We start from the raw sequence: 13,188 nt of genomic DNA on the forward strand, positions 1-13,188 counted from the left end.
CATCAGAAGAACAAGTTACTTACCTTTGGTAATGCTCTTTCTGGTGAATACTGTATCTAACTAGAGATTCCTCACCACCCTCAGTTCTCCCTGTTATGTGGAATGGCTTATTTTCCATCTGAAAAGGTGCCATATTAGAGATCTGCCCAAAGGTACGAAAGATCACTGGTTGAGCTCCGCAGGGCGTGTAATTTCCAGAAAGAAACAGACATCAGTGTGCATGTGTCACTTTCGGGGCAGAGAGAAGTCGGTATGGAGCCGCACAAAGCCATCTACTGGTGCACATGGGTAATGCTGAAAATTTTTCTTTATCCAGTTTGGCGCATTTCGATATTCCACAGGTGAGTAATTTGCGGTTAAATAGTATAACCAACAGAAGGAGAATTAGTAAAGGTAATTAACTTGTTTATCAGTGACACAAAAAAGAACAGCCACATTCGGGCATCATGATAACAGCATAACTGCAAAAGTACAATTCAGCTTATGAAAGAGACATATTACATACAAGTCGCCAATGAAGCCAGGCACGATCATGAATCAAAACATCTTAAGGCGTAGGGTCTTCCCTCAGGGCTGAATGAAGTTCTCTCTCATGAACTGTAGCCTCTACTAGGGACACTTATATTGAATTCACTTGATAAGCCTTCCTGGTAACCAAAAAACAGGGAAGGCAAGGGAGAAAGGGAACTTGTGCCTATCTCTTGCGCACAAACACACACACCCACACATGCATGCCTCCTTCCCTTTCTTTATCTTGACTAATATATATCGCACTCAAAACTCAAACCGGTGAACAAGAAAGACCGAAACAGAAAATAGCCAAATAATAGTGAGAATTGTTATGATTCCCAAACTAGAGAGTGCTAATATTGATCACCAGGCATTATGCCATCACTCGATATTAAACACATACAAAATGTTTGGTGCATTATTGGCTATCAGCTTGATGAAGGTGATCACATATCTGATGCAGCAGGATCAGTGTGGCTTTATGCCGCGTGAATGCTCGGAGCTGAATTGTTGTAGACTGTCCCATTTTATGTAAGAGAGTTCAAACAGAGAGGAAAAAAGGGCACTGGCACCTTAAGATTCAGATAAAGCCTTTGATACCATAATCTGGATATATCTTTTCAGGGTCTTGCAGAAGATAAATTTAGGTCTGACAGTTATGGGTTAGATGCTTTTTTAAATAACAACCACTGGCGATGGTCAGAAGAAATTCCACACCATTGAACCGATAGTGTGTGGAACATTGTAGAAGACAGGTTTGACTCCTGTCAGCACTCATGTTCGTCTTTGCCATAGAGTTTACCTGCTTCCTGAGAAGAAGTTTGGAAGGTTTGAAAATATAGGTGGAAAATAATAATGCATAATTTCATATACATTAACATATCTACTTTAAGCAGATATTTTACTATTCAGGCAGGACCCAACACACACCACAGACATGTTGCTGAACATTTTGACAGTTTTGACTGTCTTGAGATGAACTGGGCCATATCCTCTTTCCATTAGACCTCTTGAAACACAGAAACTGTAGGGTCCTATAAGGTGGGAAAGGTTTTTTTTAAATTACTTGGGAATTGTTAAATGTGGACAGTAACAGATCGATATTTAACACAAACGAATATATGTATTTACAATGCATTAGACAATATTTCACCAACTATCTGTCATTAAGAACTTCTTGAAAAGCTCTTTAGATAAAATATGAGATACACAATTTAAAACACTACTTAACTTCTCTCCTAAAAACACATACCTGCCAAAATGGAAGGATAAATAAATCAGTTTTTACTTGCTATTAGAAATTTCACTGCAACTAGTGTAAACTTCACAGGACAGTAGACTGCTTTCTATATAATGGTAGTTAGTCAGTAATACGCCGTTGGACAATAAATCATTATTAACACTGCAGAAGGCCCTTTAAGAAACAAATCTAAAAACACCTGTTAATCCCCTATACAAGGAAATTCATTCCTTTCAATGTTAAAAAAAAAAATACTTTGCTTTTTTTTTGGTTTTCTTGCAACAATCATACATTTTAAAACAAAACTAACAACAAAACTAACAAAATTGTTTTAGACCATTTATGCAAATTTGAAATGCATAATCAGGTGGAGTTATCACATGTTCTTCTAATACTTCTCATAAACAAACGAGATTATGTAACCTAGGGCATATTTTAATTAGCTGTGCCTGCAGCAGGTAAGAGTGGTGGGGCCGGCTGGGGGGGAATTTCAAGAGACGACAACAAGGGAAAATTAAATAAATAATTTTCCCTCGTGGTCGTCTCTCGAAATCCCCCCCAGCCGTCTTTACCGCTCTTACCTGCAGCAGCCACGGCAGATTAATTATGTGAAGTAAACATTCATTATCTTATTAACACAGTCAGCAGATCTCAATGGACAATTTTTCAAATGTCTTGTAAAGTCTAGGATATTCATAGGTGAAAACATATTTTTGGAAAGCATGTGGTGTAAACGCACACATCCCAAAGTTAAATAAGTTTGTGCAACTATAGAACTATAGCGGCACACAAGCATCGGCCCAGCACTTATACTGAATTCAAACACTGTTTACAAACAACTGGCTTCAGCTGATTTTCTTTCTTTTCTTTTCCAAGCAGTGTCAAGCTCACACCTTGTTAGATACATTAGAAGGTGATCCTTCAAGTCCATCAGTGATCTTGTGCATTCTTTCTGAATCCATGCTGCTAAAGATTCACCCCAAGAACTTTCATATCCCATTAAAATATAAAGCTGTCCCTTTATCTCCTTGCTTTGAAACTGTGGGACTGCCCAGTCCAGTGGAGTTGAAGGGCTAATATGTAAGAGTTCGTGAAGCGCTCTACAGCCTCTCAAATCTACGTTTTCTCATCTTCTGTTACTGAATATTAACCAGCAACATTGAAATCCCATGTGCCTCAAGGACTTTCAGAAGTGGCTCTCCTGCGTATTGGTTGCTGAAGCGTGATAATCTGCTACAACATCTCTCCACTCCAGTAGAGTGTTCCTAAAAGTGTGGTTTCTCAGCTTAAAAGAAATTAAAATGACCCTTAAGTATTTATATAATGTTTCCAATTTAGAACCTTCAACGTACCAGTTAAGGCTGTATTTGGCTCCGCCAAACCACCTTGCTTTATTTTTGTCTTCGTATTCCTAACCAATTTGTTAATCTTGTTATAGTCTATATAGGAATTTAAGAGTCATCACAGGCAAATTGGCATTTGATCCACAAGAATTAGACTGTCCTCATATGCCAACATGGAGATGCGTGTATCGCCCAGTCGGGGAGGAAAACAGTTTGTCTTCCTTAAATGGTGTACAAAAGGCTAGATTTCATATCTGGTGGCTGGCCTGCCCACCACCAGGGAAACAAAGTAAATTATTCAGTCCAACTGACTGAGGTGCCGTCCACCAAATTTTGAAATGTCCGCTGGCCCCGCAGACATTTCAAGCATCGTCAGGAACAGCTGTCACAGCAGTTCCTGCACAATGCCTTGTAAGTTTGACGGACAGCTTTGTCTACATGACGGAGCTATCCTTCAAATAAAAAAAAATATATATTTTCAAAAAGAAAATCCCAACATGGGATTCTCTTTTTGAAAATAAAAAAAGAAATGCCCCCCTGGCCATGGGTGTTTTCTTCCATTGCGAGAAGGGTATTGAGCACTTTTCAGTGACCGTTACAGTCAGGTTTTTCCTGGCGGTGATGGGCTCTGTCAAATGGCTGTATGCGTCCGCCCACCTAATTTAAGTGAGCAGACATTCAGCTAAACCTCCGATGGAGTAGTAATGTCCTCTAACTATGGTCCACCCAAATTTAAATCAGGCAAGGTGACCATTATGTTGGCGTGCGGGAAACTCCGCTGCAACCTAGTTCCCTTTCTGCCAACATATTAATCAAGCCCTAAATCTTCCACATACATATTGAATAGAGAGGATGCAGGAATGCAACCTTGCTTTAGACTGATAACAGTGTAAATCATTTGAGAAAGGGAGTTTTGTTTGTTTTAATTATTTTAACCCATGGTTAAGAATGCAGTGCTTTATTTAACATAAGCAAAGATTGATCAATGCCCATAGTACCAAACTTACTCTGAAGCAAGGACCTGCCTATCTTATCAAACGCTGCCCTATAATCAATATAACAACAGTGCAACTTCCTCTTGTTTGCCAGAGTAGTCGAAGCGATCAGGTAAAGTGCAGTCGCATAATCAAATGTCAGGGCTCCCCTGCATTAGCCTGTCTGAATAAAGGGAATTAGTCCATTTGAGTCACCTTGGATTTCGAGATCTGAAAGAAGTGTATTTGGGAAGAGTTTGCTTTCTGCATCCAAGAGGACGGCAAGCCTATAATTGCTGGCACTGGCTCTATCACCTTCCATATGTATGGGCACCTAAATATTGCCCTTTCAAAATTCTGGGATGAAAAGAGTTCTAGTTACTTGCTTAAATAGTGCCAGGAAGCGAATGTAGGCGAAGCACAAAAAAAGGGGTATTTTTTTTTTAATAAAGCAACTGATATTCCAGGGGCAGTAGCCTCAGGTCTTCAGTATGAGCCACAGACCACTCTTAAGTTCAAGCTTCCTGACAATTCCTAGCCTTTAATCACATTATCTTCATTGATGCCGCACAAAGAAATGGTTTGAGACTTCGACCTTTCCATGCTAATTTTACTAATGAATTCTCTTCTTAGAAGAATTAACCTTCTGCTTACTAATGACCAGAATTTTCAGCAGTCTTTTTTGTTTAGAGGCTTTCCACATCTGGATCTAGAGAAGCCCCTTGTGATGCTGTTGTACTAGAGCCACCTCAGTTCAATATGCTTACTTTACATCTGGAAACGTCCAATTATTTGCTTGCGTTTCCAGAAAATATACAGGATATCTTAATTTTTTCGCGAACCCTCAGATTTTTTCTTGCATTCTTGATTAAACCATATTTTATTACTTTTGGAATTCTATTTCTATTTTATACAGGCAGGTCATGGTAAATAATCTAATGCAAAGAGGTAGATGTTTTCCCAGGGTTTTAGTATTTATTTGAATAGTTCATTGAAATACAGGCTAGAGTCTCCTGAACCACTACAAAGAATTTTATATATTCAGCTATCACTGTCCATTCCTGCACTAGATTTTGAAGGTTAAAGGACCACTTAATTAGTTTTTTGAGAACCCCTAGGTGTAAACTCTGTAATATCAGTGTGAATTATTAGGCTTTTATCTGGTCTTGCCAATGTGCATCTTAAATAATGCTTTAAATACCAGCAAACAGATTGAACCAAGGTCCCTGATACAACATAATCTAGGGTATTATTAGTATCGCTGTATGCAATATGGGTAAGATCGCTAGCAAATCTACCACTGAACTGACAAAAGTACATAGCAAATTAAATTGGCATTTAATTCACCAGTCATAATTATCGATGTGTACAGAAACATACCAATTAGGTTAAAGATTATTTCTGTAAGCAACTGTATTTGTATATCGAGGTTGGTTCTTGGTGGTATAAGATAGACATTGCACCGCATAAACTTTTGGTCTTATTATGTGCACCCTATCTCACTGAGCATTGTAATTATGATTACATTTCTCTCAATTTTAATCAATTGTGCTGTGACACACCACACAATAGAGATTAATGTTATTAGCCCGCCTCAAGTCCTACCCTGGATAGAATGTAATGCCTTATTATCGAACATCTCAAACTCAATGATTTGCAAGATAGTGGCGTGACAGAACTCCTGAAGACAAACAATATAGACTATATCTGATTCTGATAAAAATACCTTCTTCATCATCCGTTTTGTGATGCCACCATCATCACATGACAACAACACCCATGATTTATCTATTGTTTTAGGGATTAATCGTTGAGTGCTGACATACGACAAATCCCTGCTGAACTTTTGTGATGGGAGCCTGTGCTAGCCTGTTTGATATTCTGATTTAATATGTATCTGATTCAGGACCAAGAATTAACAGGATCCTCCAAATCATGAGGGGACGAATATGCTCTTATCACTCAGTCTGATCCCATGAGAAGTATAATTTGTCAGCTGCTGAACTTGTAGCTTCTGGTTATTTTCTGATGAGACAATAAATCTGTAATCTTTACTTAGAGCTTCAAATTTATCACTTAAAATTATCCTTTGTGGTTAATTCTTTTCATACGATTTTTTATTAGTGTTGGTCTCAACATTCTATGATAACCAGTTACTAGGGGTTGCAAGAGCCTAACATCAAATTTAATAAAAACATAATCTTTTTTTAAGAGACAATGCACTGTGTATGAGTCCTCAAATCTCACTCTTGTTAATTCCAATTGGGGTCCCATTAATATGGATTCAAACTCAGAGTAACAGATAGATTGAGAATCTCCTCTGTCTCTGCAAAGACCATCAGTAAATGTACTCTATTAAGATACTCCCATCCGCCCTAAGAGAGGTACAAAGGTAAGAATTCTAAAGTGTCTATGGACAGAATCATAAGCAATTTGAGGAAGTCAATGGACGTTTGGCAAACACTTCCTCTTTTGCTGATAGGTAGTACCGTCATAGCAAAAAGTATAGCATACCCTTGTGCTTGTATATATTATGAAGTTGTAGTTGTGTATATGATAATTAAAGAAAGAGTTTTAAGGAGTTTGACAACATATTGATATCATTGATATTGGGAAGGAGGAGAAGCAGAGTTAAACTAAATGTTTTTAAGTGAGACTGCAGAGACGGCAGGCTATTCATACCTGACATTGAGAGTTATTATCTGGCACTGAAATGGCACTGCACTCCATGCTAGTTTGTGGATGGATTGAACTAAACAAAAATCTACTATAGAGTATGCAGCATGACCATGGCCTCTATGTTTTCTCAATCCAGCCTGGATACGATAACACCATTATTAATAACTTAGCAGCACAAAGGCGGTGGCATCTGACTAGGTCAAATATACACACAGAGACATTTATGAACAACAGATTCCTGAGATTTCATGTTGAACAACAATACATACAGGCTACCCTGTTATATCGCCAACAATCAGAAGAAAGATTAGGTAACGCTGGAAGAGGTGTGAAAAGTTGATGAAACCTTTCACAGATAAACAAGAAGATGGCACCTAAAGAGATAAAAAGAGGAAAGAGGAAAAAAGAAAAACTAAAGCAAACACAAGCAAGAAAACTTCATAAATCATGAGAAAAAACAAGAAGAAAGATAGAAAGGCCACAAGAGAAACGCGTGGGACCCTGGAAGCATGTTAGCAAGACCATGCCATGCACACCATGGCAAAAAAGGAAGGGCCGTAGGCCATTGAAAGCAACGAGCAGGCCTCAGGGCATTCAATAAAAAAAAACTCTGCATTCTAGCATTTCCAGGTCCCCGGATCAGCTGTCCGACCTGGAAGCAGCAATATACTAACTAGTGCTTCTAGCAAAGATGCTGCAACAGGAACCTGCAAAAACAACAATTGATGGACAGAATGCAGAACAATGTTATACATTCACCCCAGTACAGAGATCTGGGCCTAAATCCATCGTTTTTTTGCTCACCATGCCATTCCAGTTCAGACCTGGCCATATGCAAATCAGTCTTGACCCTGTGCCTCATGGGAACAGTCCAGCCCGAACTGCCAAGCCAGGTCCTCCCTGGACTGGAAACAAGCATCCTAGGACCGGTTTCGGGCTTTCAGCCCTCATCAGCCAGGATAGCTTGATTCCAGTGGCATGGAGAGCACGGGACTCACGTCTGAGCATACCCTTCCCACTCGGGGTGACAAATGCAAAAACAACAATTGATGGACAGAATGCAGAACAATGTTATACATTCACCCCAGTACAGAGATCTGGGCCTGAGCAGTGAAGACAGTGAGCAAGTCATTGCCTTGTAGCCTTTTCCAGTGCTGGATGGCAGATTGTTTCCTTTACCCCAGGCTTCGTATTAGTTGATAAACAGCAGACTTGCAATCCCAAGTGACCCTTCCTGGATGAGAGGCGCTATATTAATGCTGTCGGTCACTTTTTCATGCTATTGATACAGCCTTCAGGGTGTATGAACCTGCTGTTGTGAGAACACTCGCTCCATATGCTTTAAGGTGAATTCTGGGGGACCCCTTACTCTTCTCTAATCCAACGATTGCAAGGTTTCAACTTGTTTTCATTTTCCAGATCTACTCAGACAGTAGGTTCAAAGAGCCTGATGAGAAGTTCTAAAAAATGTTCTGCATACCATAAGGCACTGCAGCTGCATCTTATGAAGGCTGTGGAACTTGATGCTCTGCATGATTGATTACATGTGTTCGCTACAGCTTGCGCCTAGAGAGTCCATACATCTGCTCATTTTGGGGATGCCGATGGTAATGGCAAATTAGAAAGGAAGAAACAATCAAGAAATCCACTGGTGTGGCCTGGGTGAGGAAAAGAGGATGTCCGTCAAAAAAAGGTCCGTGATATGCAGCCTTCAATTTTTTGACTTGCCTTTTCTTTGTCACCTTGCCAGAGGACACAGTAAGAAACAACTTCAAAGCAGATTCCACAAAACATAGTTCCAGAGGCAGGAGGAGTTTTGATGAAGGCTTTGTTTGCAAGATATCAAAACTCACTGATGTCTGTAGTTGTGAAACAAATGTTACATTTCCTTAATGCCTTGTTCGTGATCTCGTGATTAGTCAAAATGTCATCAACACAAGATAGAATGAGGAGTCTAAGGCGGTATGCCCCAGTTTGGAACTATGCTGTGTTTGGGTCGTCAGCCGGTGTGAACTGTGAGGATATCTCCTCAATCTGGTTTAATTTCTGTGTCAAGATCTATCTCCAGAGACAAGCCTCTAGGGGTCTTCTTTCTTGAAGCTTTCGAGCAGCTGTTTTGGGCCGTCCTAGTGGTGGGGGCACAGCTATGGGCTGTGGCTGCAGCTGCTAAGGTACACACACTGGGCACATGTAGTCTGTGCTATGGGTCCCCTGCACACAGATAACAGTAGTACTGACTTATTTTATTGTCTTGCATCTACATTGTCCAATAATGGTAGTTGGAATCCAAAGGCTGATCCCGGTCAGGCAATGGCTTTCCACAAAGAGCTAAAAATTAACTGCCTGACACTGCTGAGGATTCTAGGGCACTGAAAACCTTGGATCCCTCAAATAAGCAGGGTCACCATTTCCACATGAAGTGGTGATGGCTATATGTACACACACCATTTCCTGTCTTCATTTTTATGCTTTTAAAGAGGGCGAGTTCATTTAATTTCATTTCATAAGGCTTTATTCGGAGCTTAAACACAAGTCCATAAAAGCAAAACAAATACACAACGAATACATTAATCATAACCATAATGAAAAATTGCAAAACAGATTACATGATTAAAACATTTAAATAGTTAAAAAAGCATACTGGGCCTTGCTTTGATAGCTAGTAGGAGGAAGGTGGCAGTAAAAAAGCAAACATCAGGATAAGGTTTAAAAAGCAACTTCATAGCGTCTTGTACACTCCTGACTCCATATTTTAACAGGATAGGCTTAAGGTAGGCTTGACGAAAGTTACCATATAGATTACACAGTAAAAGAAAGTGCATGGTGCTTTGAACTGATACATTATCACATGGGCATGGGCCGACCGGGTGTTTTTTGATACACGGGTAGGTCACCAAATGGTGCACTATCCCGAACCTTAATCTGGTGATAACGTACCGGTGGGAGGATCGGGTGACTAGGCTTAGATACGGCTGAAATCCCTCAGTTTCACAGAATCTGCCGTAAAACATACATGTACTTAAGTTACTACTAATCCTTTCCCGCTTCTCTGACTTAAAATTCATAAAAACCGACTTCATCACTTCTTTGGGCAAACTAGAAGGGGCGTAACAATCATCTTTAAGTTTAATACCATAAATCTCTAAATAGCAATTTAAGACAAATTTAATCCAGGGAATCTTTAGGTGGCCATCAGTGGAGAGACAATCTCCAATAATTGCTCTGTTTAAGGAGGTCTCTTCCTTTGACCAAACGGAGCGCCACAACATTAAAGGCCTTATTGCCAATAGGTCGGAGAGATGTAAAATACCTAGCTCTCTGTGAGCCAAATCCTTAGTAGCTGATTTGGGCAAACACAGGAGCCTTTTAAGGAAGAAGTTTTCCTCCACTTGCAAGTTCCCTACCTTGATATGCCCCCACACCCCGGCTCCATAAAGGGCCACCGAGAGACATCTCATTTGGAAAATTTTTTGCATAACTTTGATCCTTTTGTCTCCAATATTGGTAGCAAATTTAAACACCCCATGAGAGCTTTTCGCCATCTTGGCCCGGACACAGTTGATCTCACTGAGGGTGAGTTATTTTCTTGATGCAAATGTATTTTATAGTGTTAAATGTTTGTTATTGGAATTACTTGAAAATCATAGAAAGCGTTGCCTTTAAATGCATGTTTCTTTATGAGGTCATTGTTAGGAAAGAAACTTTTATCTGGGAAAATGTGTTCCTGGATTTTCGGCATAGTAAAGTAATTGAAATGTTTAAAAATGCCTAAAAAGATCCCATGAAGGAGAATAATAAGATCATGCATGAAGCCAAATATATGGTTGACAACATTTATCATTCTATTCTTCTATGAGAGAGGTCCTGTGGCCTCTCTTTTACATACTGCATTAAGAGCTTACCCTTTTGAACATATTCCTAACCATACCATTGGTGGTAGCCTCTATTTCACCCAGGATGTTTATTTGACAGTAGGAGCCTACTGGATTCTATTTCGTATTCTATCTTCAAGCTGCTCTGCCTAATTCCCTCCATTCCTAACCCATTTTTCCCTCTCCGGTCATCTCTCGATTTCGACGGCGCAGGTATCTCCATAGGCTGTTGTCCATTAGGCTGGCACTGTCTCATCTGTTTCTTACTCCCTGTCCCTGGTCACATCTCTGTATATTTGTTTTTCTGTCGAGTCTTTCTACCTCTTTCATCATTCCTCTTACCAGACTGGAGCTTTCTCCATCTGTCTCCTTCTATCTGTCCAACCGTTGGTCATACTCCAACGGCCTTACTTTCTTTTCCTCAAAGTGGTGCAAGCCTGGTAATAAATCTACATTTTTACGTTTTGGTAACAGACAAATGTAGAGGTCTGTTGTTTTAAGACCTATTGTTTACACTGCTGCAAGGTGCTACTGGGCCTTGTGTTTCCTAATAATCGCACTCCAGTGCCCTTTATTTTATCTTTTTAATATATCATTCTGAAATGGCCATCCGCCATATTGAAATGGCAAATTAAAAATACAGAGGCAAGTGCATGCATCAGCGGCAAGCCTGGAATATCATTTCTCTATTAGAAAACATATTCCAAGATTGCTGCCCATGTATGTGCATATGTGTGCACAGAGCATGCATCAATCACTGGTAGCCATTTTGCAATTACTTAATGGCAATGCAAAGAAGCCCTGGCAAAGCCAATAGCTCAGCCCCATGAAGGAGAGATCTATAAGAAGGTTTTAACTTTTCCTGTCTTGCCAGCTGAGAGATATCCACGAAACTGACCATGGTTCTATTACAAATGTTTACACTCTGTGTTGAGGCTATGTAATGATATATGCTTTGTTATGTAACGGGCACTTTTATAGTTCTTTCAACCACTACGGCATCTTGAGTTTTTTTGTAATTTGAGAGCACTTTTGTGCGAAACAACAGCACCTCCTGTTTGTTCTTGTATGCTGCTTGGTGTTCAGTTTTGTGTGTAGGATAACCTGGGACTTGGATACCTCAACAGTAACCCAACCTGGGGAAATATGCACGTTTAGTGTGGATTATCAAAATACAGTACAAGACCGATTTGCTGACATGCACATAAATATGTAAGCTAAAACGTCACTTACCAAAGACTCTGCCTTGGCAATTCCAGGGACAAGCTGCTTCACCAAGCAGGTGACTCAGGGCTTCTAGACGCGACAGCACCGCCCTTGCTACCTCTGGGTCATGAATCAGCGTCTGTGAAGGATATGAAGACATTGAAGAGGTAACTAACAACGCGTTTTCAAATGTTCACCTTCTTAATAATTATCCTTTTACTAGTACGCCCTCTCTTTATTAAACATAACCAGTTCTCGCCCATAAAACAGCGTCCACAGAAATGGTTGATGATGTTTCAGACAGACTTCAGGACTCCAACTAAATCTTAAAGCAGACTATTGTTACACATTAGAAAGGCACCCAGCGGTAAACTATTTTTGACAACCTATATTGGTACATCACTCAGAAGACTATAAAAAGCTCCACAAGGAAACTAACTTACTTTAAAGACTCTTATTTGTAATTTTGAAACATTTTGAAGTCCTTCCACCATAGAAATGTATTTTATGGTTATTCAATGTGATGGAGAATTTAGCACATCCCTCACATGTTCATAAAATAGCTTGGTGGGTTAATGCTCACATTACTTATCAACAGTCTTCATTACACCAAAGTATTTTCTTTGTCGACTGCGTTGTTACATCGCATACCTTTACAACGCAAGTCGTGACAACGACTTGCTGTAGAGGGGGGGCGCAAGGTGTTGGATTTGAAATCCAACACCTTCCCTACTGTTGCACAGACTGGAGTTGGAATAGTAAATTATACTATTATCGTCGTAACAACCACGTTGTAATGGCATGCCATGTATTGCATGCAATGTAACATCACATATTCCTACGTAACAAGCAAACAGAATGTCATACATGTCTTCACTATGTAGTTAATTGTACTTTATGCTTCTCTTCTGTAATGTATGCTTACATGTGATCAGTGATGACGCCAATCAACTTGAATCAAATTGAAAACTCAATAAACAAATGTAAACATCAGACGTTTCCTGGGAAACCTGGAATCTGAACCCCCAGTGCACGATCCTCTGCAGCTCTTGCTCTTTTCCGGCAGGGGTAGGCACCTGGTTTCTTGGGTGTACAAAGCAGCGCTGGCTATGAGAGTGGACGACTCCCAGCCTTAAGGACCAAGTGGTAGGAATATATTGGTCGTCCATTCAATGGGAAGGAATGGGGCCAGACCATGGAGCATGCATACACTCTAACATGCAACACGAGATCCAAGTACACTCAATTCAACAACTTACATTGTACATAACTCATGCCACACAGACTGAATATCATGCTTCACACTGCTGACCTGAGTTGTCCCAGGTGTGCCCTTTCTGATGCCAACTTTCTACGTATAGTCT

The 13,188-nt window shown here is 40.0% G+C and overlaps 1 protein-coding gene across 1 annotated transcript in view; it reads right to left on the minus strand.

The window, feature by feature from the left end:
* The window catches only part of MAPRE2 (microtubule associated protein RP/EB family member 2), a 672,904-nt gene that overhangs the window by 529,882 nt on the left and 129,834 nt on the right, over positions 1-13,188 (minus strand). The window contains exon 2 of the mRNA XM_085605669.1: positions 11,852-11,963. The gene's annotated coding sequence lies outside the window, so the exon portion shown is untranslated. The remainder of the gene's footprint in view (positions 1-11,851; positions 11,964-13,188) is intronic.

This window comes from Triturus cristatus, chromosome 5_1 (assembly GCF_964204655.1).
Source record: "Triturus cristatus chromosome 5_1, aTriCri1.1, whole genome shotgun sequence".
NCBI classification, from domain to species: domain Eukaryota; kingdom Metazoa; phylum Chordata; class Amphibia; order Caudata; family Salamandridae; genus Triturus; species Triturus cristatus.